Here is a 16,065-nt window from a genome sequence, read left to right on the forward strand (position 1 = left end):
GAGTTGCTTCAACCCAAAACAAAAGAGTTGGTCAAAAGACATTTATTAAACTCATATGAAAATCATTGTTTAGATACAAGATAAGTTCATAAAATTTCATTGTATGATATTGTTTTCCCCAATAAAATGTTGTCCAATTTTTGATCGTTGAGGACATATCGACATTTCTATGGACTTTCTGGTTTACCCCTACTTTCTAATTACAATAACCACACTAGAGGGGGGGAAGCCATAACCAAACTTAGGTTGGAAAACTTTTGGTCAATAATACTATGGGAGTAAATAAGAGAAACGAAAACGAGATTTTGGTCAAAAAACCGTAAAAATCAGGAAAATATCGGTAAAAATTGGTAAAGATCAACAAAATTAAGATACCATCAAAATATCAGTAAAAATTGGCAAACATTGGCTAGGTAAAAAAATCATGATTTTGAGATATAATCGAGATGTTATCAAGTTGTTCACAACACTTCTTAGGACAACACAACCATATAGACTAGGAGGAGAAGCTTCCATTTTTTGGAGTTTACATTAGGGAAAATTTTAAGGATGGATTTTTTTTCTTAAAGTTTAGAAACCTTGGTGAATCTTACTAGTCCCTAATATGCAAACTATAAAATATTTGGTGATATATTTATAAAAATATTCAAATTTCTTATTATTTTATATATAGCCTCTATATAATTTTGGCGATGTTTAAGGTAATATTTTTTTATAATATAAAATTTGGGTGAATCATTTTTAGAAAAATAGAAATTGGCCCCTAAACATTTCCTTGGTTTACATATGATAACAATAGAACATAATCCTTTTCAAAGCATGCATGGTTATGACCCAATCATTCCTTTGGATTTTCAAACTGAAAACTTTTCAAAGCAAAAAAGCAAGTTGCTGAGGAATGCTATATCAAATATAAGAATTGAAAGAATGAAAGAACAATATAAATAGGCCTCAACTTTATGAAAAGTTGTTTGCTAGCCAACATAGATCATGACAATCCTTTAAGTCGGGGATAAAATGTGCTATCTTTCAAGTTAACACCAAGATTTTAGGACCTTTTTAAATAGTAGAGAGATAGATGAGTTAGATTATAATTTGAATTTTCCAACCTATATTAGGATGCATCAGAACTTTCATTTTAGTTAGATATATGAACACATAATCCAAATTCCAAAATATAATGCAAACTTTGATTGAAATTTTCGAGGTATATTTTATCGCGTAACTTTAACTTGCAATGCATGACCATACCAAAATACATCAAAATTTTGAGGTACTGTTAATGTTAGGCCAATTGTCACAGATGTCAGAGAGGTTGAGTAGAGGATGCATGACCCGGTGTGGACTACAAAAGGCACAAGAAGATTCAGAACCAAGAGATTGAGGATTACTTGTTTTAAATGGTGAAGAAAAACTGTGGAGGAAGCACCATGGGAATCTACTCTTTTTGTTCGATAAATCAATCTCATGGAGGATGATGATATCTACAAGTTGGTAAGAGAATTTACAGACCAGGAAATAAAGGGTAAAATGGTGATTTTGAGGAAAATGTCTAGAAATGGTAAATGAGGAACTCAAAATTTATCTTAGATTTTGCTTTTAATGAAGCCAAGGCACACCATGAGAAAAGTGAAATTACACAATAAAACAATAGAAAGATACATTTTATGAGAAGTGGTGAAATGGTTGTTTTAAGGAAAATGCCTAGAAATGGTAATGAGGAACTCAGAAATTCACCTTCGATGTTACTTTTAATGATGCCAAGGATCAACCATGAGAAAATGGAAATTACAAAATGAAACAATAGAAAGATATATTTTCTGAGAAGTGATGAAGTGGAAAACAATGAAGAGTTGAGGAAGCAGGTGAGTGAATGATCTAAATGGCATATTTTAGAAAGACTAGTTCCTACTAATCTCATATATAGAGGTTGTAACTGATGCAGGGAATAAATAGAATATTGTATCCACGATAATTTGGGAAGAAACTATTCTATTTAAGATAATTTGAAATTCTTTGACTTCCCCATATCAGAATTTGACTTGACTCCTACTCAAACACAATTAGCATACAAGTTTCTCTTTTTTAGAAAGGTAGTTTCACCTATGTACTATGATATGACATGCCATTATTTGTAATATTGGATCTTGATTGTCTCTAAAACACTTAATCCTTTTAATTGAAATGAATTGCTTAAATTCATTTTTTTGCAGTGAACCTTTCTATTTTAATATGAGTTGGTCAAACTCAAGGTTCAGACATATTTCACTTATTCAATTGAATCAATTCCCATATATAGTGTGGCTTGGAGGATGTGTAGTAGTCAATTCTGTATTTAGCCCTACCATACATAATCATTATTCTAAGAATTTGCTTAGTGATTTATTTTATTGAACTTAGGATGCTCAAGGATGAGATAACTCCATTCGTATCAAACACCACTGGTATACTTCCCCATGAACAATAAAATCAATTAGTCTAACATCCCATGCCTTAAAAGAATACATCCTTTACCTCTACACCAGACATTGTCTAGACACTATAAGACAAATGTGCCATACTTATCATACCAGTAATAATTTTTGTTATCACAAATTTGTGTTTACTTTCTATAATAAGCCTACAGCTAATGAGGAAAGAGACTTCCAAAGACTTTCAATATCACATGATTTAGAAATCAGACAACACATGCAGGCAACGTTGTCTGGTCATCATAAATCAAGTGTTTCATGTTTACAAGAATATATTCCATGGCTTCCATCAACTTGAATTTTCTACAAAAGCACAGATAAAATGGATGCCATTAACTGACATGCATGAATGAGTTGTTGTGGAATTCATGACATCTATAGCTTTTAGGGAAAGAAATATCCTATGAAAAAATGATGCGTGATGACATATCTCAAGGATTAATTACCATCATCATGGTCGTTCTCATTCTTTCTTATCTCTCTAGTTACCAATTATCTAATTACCTATTGACAAAAATTACATATTACCTCGATCTCCTCACGATATAACTCAAACATTTAAAATAGTTGATCTGAAAGTATCTCATTGATAAGGAGGATTTACAATAATACACAAGAACGACCTACCCAACAACTTCAACCAATTAGAAACTATGATGCATTGTAACATCACATGTTGTCTCGAAAAAAGTATGCATTCACCAATATTTAGGAAACAATAAATCATTATCAAATGAACTTTGATAGAAATCAAATGATCTTATGAGGTTCAAATACAACACAATATCTTCACTTTAACAATAGAAAGATAGATAATAAGAACTATAAAGTATATACCCACCAGGAATGAATCCTTCTCTAACCATCAAAATATTTCTTTATTCTTTACTACAGAGTGTTGTTTCGCTCATCAACTAATGGTCAAAAATCATCATATACAAAAAAGAATTCCAAACCATTTGAAAAAATTGGTGTCACCCATTATAATTCGAAAACAAAATTTAGATATTCCAAATTGAAATGATACAGACTGAGTCGAGGGAAAAAAATTACAACAAACAACCACTTTGGGTGTTAAAGCTCAAAGTATTATGCCATGATGTTCATTCTCTTCTGCATTTAAAAAATACCCTAGTTTAATTTTTTTTTGACAAATGGTATAATTGAAATGATTCTAAGATTCCACAGATACGATACAAGATATTAACTTTGTATAACTTTCAAATCTTCAATTTTTTTCAGCTTAATCACATGTATAAGACAAATGGTAAAAAGTTGTCCAGAGCAAGCGACTAGAAAGAACTATTGAACTCTGAAAACTTGTTCAGGAATAAATAACCATGGCTAGTTATTCAAAGTAGAATCTTGGTATGGTATATGAAACACCCCTTTCATATTGGAAAACCTGACCTACACAGAACCATATCATGATTGGATTTCCTATGCCAAGCAGAGGTATCAACATTTCCATGGGAGAATCTTTAAGCAATCTTATTTTGAGTTAGATGCTTAGGGCTCAAAATAACCACATGTTTATTGAGTAACTACAATTTCACCATGGCTTGGGATTCAGTAATTGTTCACGGCTTAAGGTTCCATCTTACAGAATTCATGGCTTTAGAAAGAAAGAAATTTGGTGGTAAATTTGTGCAGTGTAACCACTGATTTGGAGCAGGCTTTAAGTGAATTAGCTTATGAAGAACTTGGATTTAGAAGAGACAAATTACCTTGTTTTATGGGAAATAAATCCGTTGAAGTCTTCAGTCTAGATGGTGTGATGACCCTTACGTCCGATGCTGTGAAATTTGAAAATTGATACTGTAAAATTGACCTGTTTAAACAGAACCAGATAACAAGACACCCCTGACAATATATTGGCAACTGAATGACGTGACCAACTGTGGGCAGAGGATGACTTGTGAATACCCATAGTTCAGTCAAATTCAATGCTCTGCAAGCAGGTGTTAGGCCCCTATACTACTAGTGTAACCCCTTATTATTATTAGTACAACCCACTTATAATAATGATGTACCCATGTAGTGCCCATATTGTTACTATTGTGCCCATATTGTGCCCTTACATTATTATTGTTATGTGGGCTCTGATTATGTTATGACCCCTTAGACTCCTATATATAGAAAGGATGTCTTTTCATTTGTATCATCCAAGAATTGTTCATTTATGTAATGTAAAGAAGGTTGCCCCCTCGAAGAGGCTGAATTTTAACGCATTGATCTATCTTTTCTATCTTTTTCTTGAGCTGGTTTCATAACATTTGGTATCAAAGCTTTGGATTCTAGGGTTTCGTTACTCCAAACAGGTCATCGTGGCATTTTCGCTATAACGTTTTTCTGCAATGTTTCAGAAGCTAAAAAAAAACCCATTTGAGAAGAGATCGCACTGAAGATTGGTTCTAAATTTCAGAGCTTTTCGCGCTATATTTGCGGAGATATGATCTGAGGAAGTTGGTCTTTTTGCAGACTCTTGATTTACATTCCAAACAGGTGACTTGGGGAAAATCGTCATAACTTTCTCTCTGAGCATCGGATTGAAATTTCATAAGTTACAGAAAGAGGACAGACTGTAGTTTCTTGTAGATATTTTCAGAGCCAAAGGTCGAAACAGTGACACGTGGCACTTCATACAATTTCGCTCTTCTGGAAAGGTATATAATCAGGTCATCTTGGGAGATTGTGCATAACTCTTTCTTGGAAAATCCAATTTGGATCAGACTGGTGGCATTGGAAAGAGAACAGAGAGGGCTACTATATATTCCAATTTCAGAACTTAAAGATCCAAAAGTACAGAGTTACAGTCATTTCAAGATTGAGCTCCTAAAATCAAGAAAAAGCAAGATGAGGAAGTTTGATGGCAAGGATCCGGTAAATTGAATACTTCAGATGGAGCAATATTTTGATCTACATGGTCTACCACTTTTACAAAAGGTATGTATTGCATCTTCATATTTAGAACCAGATCAATTTTTATGGTATGAAGGGCTTTGTTCTCGTAAAAAACTTGTTACGTGGTCAATTTTCACGGAGGAAATGATAGCACATTATGAGGATACAAAGAGCAACACCTTCTTTAGAGCAACACCACAACAATTGGAAAGAGTAAAATGGCTTTGTGACATAGTGGAAAGAAAAATTATGGAAACCAGGAAGCATACCCCTCACAACTATAAAGATGGAAGTGTTGTTTCTCCTAGCCTTCCACAACCTACAAGGGTTACACCACAACAATTGGAAGAGAGAAAAAGGGCTTTGTTACAATTGTGATAGCAAATGCACTAAAGGTCATAAGTGTGCTGAGAAGAAATTATTTTACATATAATATGAAGAGGAGGAAGAAAAGGATCAAGAAACATCAAAAGAAGAAGATATATGCCAGGACCCCACCCCAGAGAAAGAAGAAATGAATCAAAACATATCTTGTAAGCATTGGCAAGAATTAACACTCCTCAAACTCTCATGATAGAAGGAAATATCAAGAAGAAAAAGGTGCAAGAAGTGAAAGATCACATCGAGAAAGAAGAAATGAATCAAACCATATCTTGTAATTCATTGGTCAAAATTACCACTCCTCAAACTATCAATATAGAAGGACATATCAAGAAGAAAAATGTTCAAGAAGTGAAAGATCACATTGAGCATTAAGAAATGAATCCGACCATAGCTTGTAAAGGATTGGAAGAAATTACCACTCCTTAAACTCTAGAGATAGAAGGACGTATCAAGAAGAAAAAGGTTCAAGCAGTGAAAGATCACATCAAGCATCAACAACAAGTTTTCCAAATTTTAAAGGATAACGCCACTTCGGTGCAAAATCAAATGAAGCAACAGGTAGATCAACATCATAGTGAAAAATGTTTTGATGTAGGTGATTGGGTATTTTTACTACTACATCTCAAGCAAGCTATTTATGAGAAGGAAATGTTAGCAATACTACATGTACATAAAAAATGGCGACCTTACCGAATGGGAGGACTCTTCAAGGATGAGGATGTGGAAGCATTGTTTTGTGCTATTTCTATTATCCAACCAGATTGGATAAACAAAGCAAGGGATGAATGGAAGAAGGACGAAGAAGTATGGCCACTTATTCAAAAGTTGCAAAAGATCCCAATTCAAACAATATTGCCAAAAATTGAAGACGAAGGAAAAATCATATTGGAACCTGGAGCAGTCACAGAAACAAGAACTCGACAGCTACGAAATCGATCAATTTCAGAGTATCTCATAAAGTGGAAGAACTTACCCGCTGAAGATTCCACATGGGAGGACAATAATTTTATACAGAAGCATCAAGAACTACTCAAGCATTGAGGACAACTCTTTTTGAAGGAGAGGGGCATGTTAGGCCCCTATACTACTAGTGTAACCCCTTATTGTTATTAGTACAACCCACTTATTATATCGATGTACCCATGTAGTGCCCATATTGTTACTATTGTGCCCATAGAAGCCCACTATTGTTATTATTGTGCCCTTACATTATTATTGTTATGTCGGCTCTGATTATGTTATGACCCCTTAGACTCCTATATATAGAAATGAGGTCTTTTCATTTGTATCATCCAAGAATTGTTCATTTATGTAATGTAAAGGAGGCTTCTTTCTCGAAGAGGCTGAATTTTAAGGCATTGATCTATCTTTTCTATCTTTTTCTTGAGCTAGTTTCATAACAGCAGGTATGGCAGAAGGGATGTGGACATGCTCGATTGATTAGTGGGAATGAGAAGGGTACAATGTGTCAAAGAGGAGGGCATGAAAACTGAAGGTGGAAGGGAGAGCTCACGTATGGCAGACAGGGATTGACTAAACAATGACAAGGAGAAGGGTGCAAACCTCTTCAACGCAGGTAACATCATGACGGACAGTGAAATTCAATGCGGGAGGTATGGCGGATGGGTTCGATTGACCAGCGGGAAGGAGAAGGGTACAACGTGCCAAAAAGGAGGGCCTCAAAACTAATGGCTAAAGGGAGAGCAGTATGGTAGGATGGTCTGTCATAGAGACATGTAGAAATAGGTAGGTGGCTGAGACATGCATCAAAACTAAAGGCGAAAGGGAGAGAAGTATGGCGGGGTGGCATGTCATAGAGACATGTAGAAACACGGAGGTGGTCGAGACATGGGCAATAAATTATTTCAAAAGATGACAAGATTATATTGGTGGAAGGGAAAACACATGTCGAAATGTTATTGGTTGGAAGGGCAAAATCCAAGCATTCTCATTGGCTAGGGTGAACAGTGTTTGCCCACCTCAAGAGAGCAAAGAAAGCGCCTGTTGGCATAATTATACTTGAGTTATCAATGACAATCAAAGACCTTACTCTCTATGCATTTAAGTCAATTCTTGTTGTTCCTTGGGATTAAGGATAATATCATGTACCTTCCACCTCTGCTATAATTAAAATTCTTATCAACTGGGGCAAAATTCATAAGTTTATTCATTTATATTGTATATAAATAGAATTTTACTCATTATTATAAGAATGAGCATAACAATGTGTACAAAGAGGAAAATTTTGAAAAAATCCAAGAAAAAAAAGAATTGACCAAAGAATACATAAAATATTAAGTTAAAACATGCATATTCATCCAAACAAAAAAACTAGTTCACCAAAAAATACATAAAATATTCAACTTTAAAAACACATATTGATATACATCCATAACCAAACCATATATACATAAAATATAGATAAACTCTCATAAATTCAAAATACTTACTAAAATACATTTCTAAACCAAAATAGATCAACAAAAGACCTAGATATTGAAAAATTGTAATTGTATTTATCTATCAAATTTCATCTATACACGATTTCCCAAACTTAGAAAATATTTACTATAAAACAAAGTTGTTTAGAAATAAAAGGAGACATAATTGAGGCGTAACAACAAAGGATGATTGTTTGGGATCGATGGATAGCTAAAATATTAAATTTTGAATATCGTACTCTGTGATCAGTTGAATGATGGAGCTGACTGGAATTTGATGAAGAATTAGAGCTTTTTAATCATAATGGAGTTGAATCAGTAATTCAAATACTTTTATTTGCCAAATTCGTGGCAGAGTCATCACTCCCAGTAACCTTAATTGCTACAGCTACTAGTTATACGACATTCCAAATTTTGATTACGTCTTTTGATAAATCAATGATATGACCGTGTAGTAAGTTTCCTTTCCATTAAGCATCTATAATTAACCTGCAATGGCTCGTCCATTCGAGGACTACATGCAGTTGTTTCTGAGATCTTCGTCATATTAGCGAGCATATACTAGCTTGACTGTCATTCCATGTGACGTGTTAGGATGTCAGTAAATGACATAGTTTTGAATTGAATAACTGTTGTTACCATCTATATTTATGAGGATAATCTTGATTCTTAACTGTTACAGCTAGTACAATGTCACACGGCATTTCAAATTTTGAATGCACTATCTCTGAAAGTCTTTTGATGAACCAATGATACGACCATTTGACAAGTATGCCTCTCATTTTTTCACTATGTATGCGTGATATTGTTGCAGAAGAAAAAGACAAGACATCAAACAATTACTTTTAAGCTTCAATTATTATTGTTGCAGAAGATAAAGACAAGACATTAAGCAATTACTTTAAACTTAAATGGCCCCTTCATTGGAGGACTGCACACAGTGGTTTATGAGGTTTCAGATCAGCTAGCACATTCACTATTGCACCTTACTCTTCACGTGTCATTCCATGCTACGTGTTAGGATTTGAATAATACATAAAATTTCTTATCATACAACCCTAAAATAAATTGTGTCTAGCTCAGTTAATTTGGATAAATTATTACTGTTGTTTTTAGACAAGCTCAGTTAATTTGGATAAATTATTATTGTTATTTTTAGGCGAGGTCACTGTTATCACTCAGGTTGTCCCCAGGTTGGAGTAAGGGATACGGCTGAGGTAACCACAAACCAACTTTGGATTGCAGGTTCTAGCCCACCTGCAATCAGAGAGGGCTCTCTCTTTCAGATTTAGCTATGTTTAAAAGGATTTTAGGCTAGGTATTGAGTTCAGAGGGTTTTTGTTTTGTTTTGGTGGGAAAATTGATGTTTCAGGTAGAGAGGCAGAGCACAGTCTGAGTGCTTCAAACCATTGGGCGTGGAGTCGAGGAGGAGGACTGCTGGTGCATTTCCTTGGTCACAATAAGGGGAGGTGGAGCAAGATAGCTGTGCATGAAACAATGTTTCAGGTTTAAATGATGGAAAGAATGCTAAGTAACGAGAGGCAATTAAGAATCTCTCAATCAGCTTAACAGATGGAGGTAACAGAGCTCTACCTAGGGGCAGTGAAGAATCCCTAGATAATTGGCAAACACAGGTGAATCGGGGTAAATATGAGCCAGGAGGAATTCATATTCATAACCAATTCATTCAGAGGAAAACATAAAAAAACAGCAGAAACTGAGCATAGAGTGTATTTAAACAAATTCTAAGCTATTCTTTCTTTCTGCTATCTAGATAGTGGTAAACAATAAAACAGAGGTAAGATGCACTTATTGTTTCGGGCTGCAGCACAAGAATTCCATCTTCATATCATCAAAACATTCATTTACAACAGGCAGTTTCCTCTCCAAGCTTTCAGCAATCTTTGGTTATAGAAAAACTCAGGTATACAATGCGAGTCTCTAGTGAAAATTCTCAATTGACCAACCCTTGTAACAATGCTGAGGGCGGTATAAATAAGGGAAAACTCTCTACAATTGTTTTTATTACATCTTGACCTAAACAGGTCATAAAGAATGATTAATTTTACCTAATCCTATCTGCAATAAATACAAAAAATATCTCGGGCTGCGCTGAGGGCGGCCGTATCAAAACTGAATAAATTGTGTTTGTCCTCGGTGGCTTGGTGCAGTGTTTTCTGAAATAAATGTGCATGGGTTTCTGCTTCTTCGCTGTCCGGTGGCTTTGAATGCCTTAATTGTGATTTAAGGGCAAGGATGGGCTTACGCCTCATGTCTTGACTTCTCTGAGGGACCCATTAATGCACAGGTGCTTCGAGCCCCTAAAAAATCTTCGGCTGATACTCTTTGGCTCTTCTTCTTCCTCTAATACTCTTTGACAATAAATTGGGATGTTGTTCTGATGTACTGTGCGTTAAATTAGCATTTAATGGCCGCTGTTCGGCTCTGTCTTCCTTAAAACTGTCTTCGGCTTCTTCCTGAATGCTTCGCGGAGAAAAATGGGTCATTCGGCGCCTTTCGGGCTTGCTGGGGGCTGCATAATGAAAAGATTCCCTAAAGATTCCCCATTCAGGCCTATTTTATCCAGCTAGGCGCAAATCGCTCATCAAAAACTGCCTCAGAAACTGATTCCGGGGCTCCGGAGTGCGATTTTCGCCCTTCGCGCCAAAAACTGATGATGACGTCAGCATGACGTCAGCAGGTGGGACCTCGTACGGCGGGTGACGTCAGCATGATGACATCAGCATGATGACGTCATCACGTACAGAGGTGACGTGGCAGTACGGCAGGTCTGATGATGTGGCAGGACACGTGGCAGGTGACTCGGCGGTACAGTGGCAGGAGGGCCACGCAGGCGGATGACGTGTCATGGTGACTGGGCAGGGGGGTGACGCAGGCAGGTGACGTCATTGCGCAGGAGTGGTAAATGGTTTTGGGCGCACCGCCTTAGCGCCTGGGCGGTTTTGGGGGGAGGGGCTCCGCCACAGCCCAGAAGGCGACGCGTGGCGGGAGTACGGCGGCAATACCGCCCATCTCCCGGACGCTAACCTTCGGGCGCGTTGGGAGACGGGAAGGCCCGCCAGTCGTTGATCTGGGCGCAGGACGATCGGACGGCTGGCGGGAAGGACGGGGCGACGGCGGGTTAGTGGGCGGGGATATCCGCGGGAATATTCCGATTTAAATATAGCGCGGCGGGGGTTTTTTAGACTTAGGAAAAGTGGGTTATAGGGTTTAATGAGCGCGGGTTAATGTTTTTGCGCTCGGGACTTTAGTACAAGGGGTAAAACATGGGTTTTTTAAGGTTTTAGGGCTAGGGAAGAGGTTATTAATCTGGCCAGGTGTCAGATTAATCCCTGCTATGACTCGGATGGGCTAAAAATAGCCCCAGATGGACTATTTTTCCCCGGACTTAGAAGAGAAATGGCTATATTGCCAGGGAAGGGATATTTACATAGGGGAGTTTTATATACATAGTTTACTAGGGGAAGGGGGAAAACTGATAGGGAGTTATATACTAGAGTTAGTAGTTAATATGGAAATGATAAGCAAGTGCTAAGGTAAGGGACCTTAGGCTAATTTTGGGGAGAAGAACTTGTAAAGAAATGAAATCCTTGAGCGAAGCAGATCTCCAATAAGGCAAATGACATGGAAAATGATGAACTAAGAGGAACCAAACAGATCTTGACCTCTTTGGAAAATTAGTAAGTGACTTGGGAAATGAGAAGAAGGGGAAGTTTGTTATGTCTAGCTCGAGCTTCTCCAGATGAAAAACTGTCTGCAACTGTGATATGAAGAGATAAAACACTTTGTAACACAAAATTGATCATAAATCATCATTCTACAACCACACAGCTACCTACCCAGCCTACTCACCTAACATTTTTTCTTCTTTTGATTTGGGTGCACTTAAACATGCAGACCCAGCTTTACAATTTTTTCTTTTTGAATGATTTCCTATCTAAATCTATACTTATTTCTGCCAGGGCTCAGATTAAGCAGTTGGGTCCCTTTGATTCTCTACCTATCTACAAATCTGCCAAGATTAAACTGTTTGGACAGATATCATTCTCTACATTCTAAAACAGGAAATTGAAACCTAGAGAGACCAAGATTAAACTGTTTGGACCTCCCTTAAATGAAAACTCTTCAAAACTGAAACAACTCATCAAAATTGGAATCAGCAGTGGCATTTGGACTAGAACACTTTATGGCTTTTTTCCTTGGTCTCTCCTGGAAATATGGAACACTGCAGCTTACAAAGTATGACATATTTGGCATGTAAAAATGTCAATCATGAAAGATGAAACCCTGTTGCAACAGGAGGCTAACAGTGGCTCCACTTGGGGATGGCTTTTCCTTGTGAAAAGCCAAGAACAACAGGTCAGACTGCCTTGATCTTCTGTTTGTTGCTGTTGACTGGAAACACTTCTTCGTTCTGGCTGCTAAAAATGTAAAACTTTGAACTATGAACAACCTCCTCCTCAACTGAATTACTGTGAACTGTGCAGCATCGCCTGCTTTCTTCTGCGTGCTTGATAATTATGTACAATGCTTTGACTGTAAACAGTTCTTTTTCTACCATGAATTGCTTGTAATGTGACAGTTTTTCCTCTTGCTGTTGTGTTTGAAACTGGTGTAGAGACAGAGCTTTAAGAACTGGGCTACTTGCATCGGCTGTATCTTTACAAAACTTACTGCTGTTCCTTAAACAATCGGCCTGCTTATAAAAATGAAAAACAGAGTGCTGATATATACAAATAAGACTGTACAAAGATATATACAAAACTGCATTGTGTCCCTTAAAAGGGGTCATGGTAATGTTTCAGCATACGGCCATTGACAGGGCCTTCTTCAGCAGAACTATCCTCTACAGATTTGAGAAAATATGTGTTATTTCCCTGAACAGCAGAAACAACGAATGGACCTCTCCATAAAAAATCAAACTTTGCATGTTTTCCCTTGTCTTCTCTTCTTGAGTCCCACCTCAGAACTTTGTCACCAACATTGAAATCCTCAGCTTTAGCTCTTTTATCAAACATCTTTTTGAGCTTTTCTTGCAAAATTTGAGCTCTGTCATAAACTTGTTCTCTAGTTTGCTGAAGGTGAATTGTCTGATTGATTCTTCTTTGAATGTCATTTGGTTCAGCCTGAATCTCTTGTAACAACTTGATAGTAGGAATGCCCAGGGATGAAGGAAATCTGGCCTCCATGCCATATACTAGCTCATAAGGGCTCATCCCAATGGATTTCTTGCTCGAGAGTCTGTCTGCCCATAGGGCGTTCACCAGCTTTTTGTGCCAGTTCTTCTTGTTTTCTTCCAACACTTTTTTTATGATGTTGATGAGGCTTTTGTTAGATGATTCGGCCAAGCCATTACCTTGAGGGTAATAGGCTGTAGAGTGGCCCAAGGTAATATGAAATCTGTGGCAGAAATTGATCATCTTTTTGGATTTAAAGGCAGCGGCATTGTCAGTGATGATTTTCTCAGGGCAGCCAAATCTAGACAGGATATTGCACTCAAGGAATTGGATAATAATGGCGTCATTGGCTTGTCTGCAGGAAATGGCTTCAACCCACTTGGTGAAATAGTCAGTGGCTGTTAGGATCCATTTGTGCTGGCCTGAGGAAGAGGGATGGATTTCTCCAATGAAGTCAAGACCCCATTGTTGAAAAGGTTGTTCGGTTGAGATGGGTTTCAGGGGCAGGGGTAACAACTTTCTCTTGCCCTCAAAGATTTGGCATTTGTGACATGACATGGCAAACTTCTTTACATCTGCAAAAAGAGAGGGCCAATAGAAACCAGCCCTTAGAATTTTATCAGCGGTGGACTTCCAATATAGATGTCCTCTACAGTCACCTGCATGGAATTCTTTCATGACACTGTTAGTTTCATTCATGATTAAACAATTAAGCAATATACCTTCATGATTTCTCCAAAATAATGCACCATCTATAACACAAAACTTTAAAGCCTTCATTTTCAAAAATCTTTTCTTGGTCCTGGACAATCCTGGGGGAGCACACAGGTTTAACAATACAAAGCAAATATCAGTGTACCAAGGGCATTGCAAAAATATTTCACTGATCTGTGGAGTCGCCAGCTCCGATTCTTTGTCCAGTTGGTTAATGTCTAAGGCTTGAAAATTTGTTTCGGACATCAATTTGGCTAAACCTTGTCCCTTTATCAGCTTGGTTGGTTTTATTTCTATGTCATACTCAAGGATGCTTGCAATCCACTTGCCTCTTTTGCCTTCTAATCCCTCCTAAGTCAATATGTCTTTTGCAGCAGCGTGTGGGACATAGGCAGTCACATGTGAACATAAAATGTACACTCTGAAATCCTTGATGGCTTTAACCAGTGCGTAGGCCTGCTTTTCCATGATTGGGTACTTCAAAGGGGCGTCTCTTAAGGCTCGGCTGAAGAAAGAAATTGGCTTTTCAGCTCCTTGCTCATCCTTTTGCAAAAGGACAACGACTATTGTGTGATCAGATGCAAACGAAAATATGATAAAATCTTTGTCAAACTGCGGGCTGGTGAGTACAGGGGTTTGGGTTAATGCAGCTTTGATACTTTCAAATGCTTGCTTGGTTTCCAGGGACCATCTTACCTTGGCATCCTTCTTTAACATGTTGCTTAACAATCGTATTAGTTCAGCTAGATTTGGAATAAATCTTCTTAGGAAGTTGATCTTTCCAAGGAATGCTTGCAGCTCTTTTATGTTTCTTGGATATGGAATTTGGAGGATGGCTTGGATTCTTTCAGGGTCAATTCTGATCCCATCTTTTGATATGATGTGGCCAAGTAACTTTCCTTTTTCTAGGCCAAATAGGGACTTCTTAGGATTCAAGGAAATGCCATATTTCCTACATGTCATGAAAATTTGCCTAAGATGCTTGAGGTGCTCTTCATCAGATTTGGAAAATGGGGTCAAGTCATCAAGATAGACAACTAGGAAGTCATGTATTTCTTTAGCAAATGCAATATTCATTGCTCGTTGAAAAGTTGCACCAACGTTTTTAAGTCCGAATGGCATCTTTACATACTTAAATGTTCCCCAGGGTGTGGTAAAAGCAGTTTTGTCCTGGTCATCCGGGTGAACAAGTATTTGGTTGAAACCTGAAAAACCATCTAGCAAAGAGATTCTAGATGACCCCCCTACTCTCTGCAAGATGTGGTCCATTTTAGGCAAAGGGTAATGGTCTTTTAGGGAGACTTGGTTTAAATTTCTGAGATCTACACAAAGTTTGATTTCACCTGTCTTTTTTCTTGTAGGAACAAGATTGGATACCCATTCAGAAAATCTGATGGGTGCTATGATGCCTGCTTCAAACATCCTCTTTACTTCCTTCTCAATTGGGGGAAGAAGCATAGGGTTAATTCTTCTAAGTTTCTGCTTGAAGGGTTTCTGGTTCGGCTTTAAGGGGATTGTGTGTTGGATCACCGAGGTGTCATAGGATTTCAAATCCTCATAGCTCCAAGCAAATACATCTTGGAACTCTTTGAACAAGTCAATGTATTTGGGCTTTTGATCGGGTGGCAAGTTTTTGGATAGTTGGATCATTTTTGGGTTTTCTGTCGTCCCAATATTGTGTTCTTCTATATCAATGTTAATGGGTTGCAATTTTGGCTTTCTAGGAACATCATTGGCATCAAACATGTCTTCTAATGGGGTTAGGCCAGCAGGCAGAAAGTTATCTTTTAAGTCAATGATCTCTGCCTCTGCTTTGGCAATGTCTTCCAAATGCATTTGTTTCAGCTGTTCTATATTTTCTTCGTCAAAAATAGTTGGTTTCAGGATCTGTTTGGCTGTTGCAGCTGTTACATCTTGCTGATCTTCATTTGTTTGTTGTTCCGAATCTGTCAT

The sequence above is a fragment of the Pinus tabuliformis genome, chromosome 5_2 (genome assembly GCF_031772625.1).
Source record: "Pinus tabuliformis cultivar Carrire ecotype Pingquan chromosome 5_2, CPIR1, whole genome shotgun sequence".
In the NCBI taxonomy this organism is placed as follows: domain Eukaryota; kingdom Viridiplantae; phylum Streptophyta; class Pinopsida; order Pinales; family Pinaceae; genus Pinus; species Pinus tabuliformis.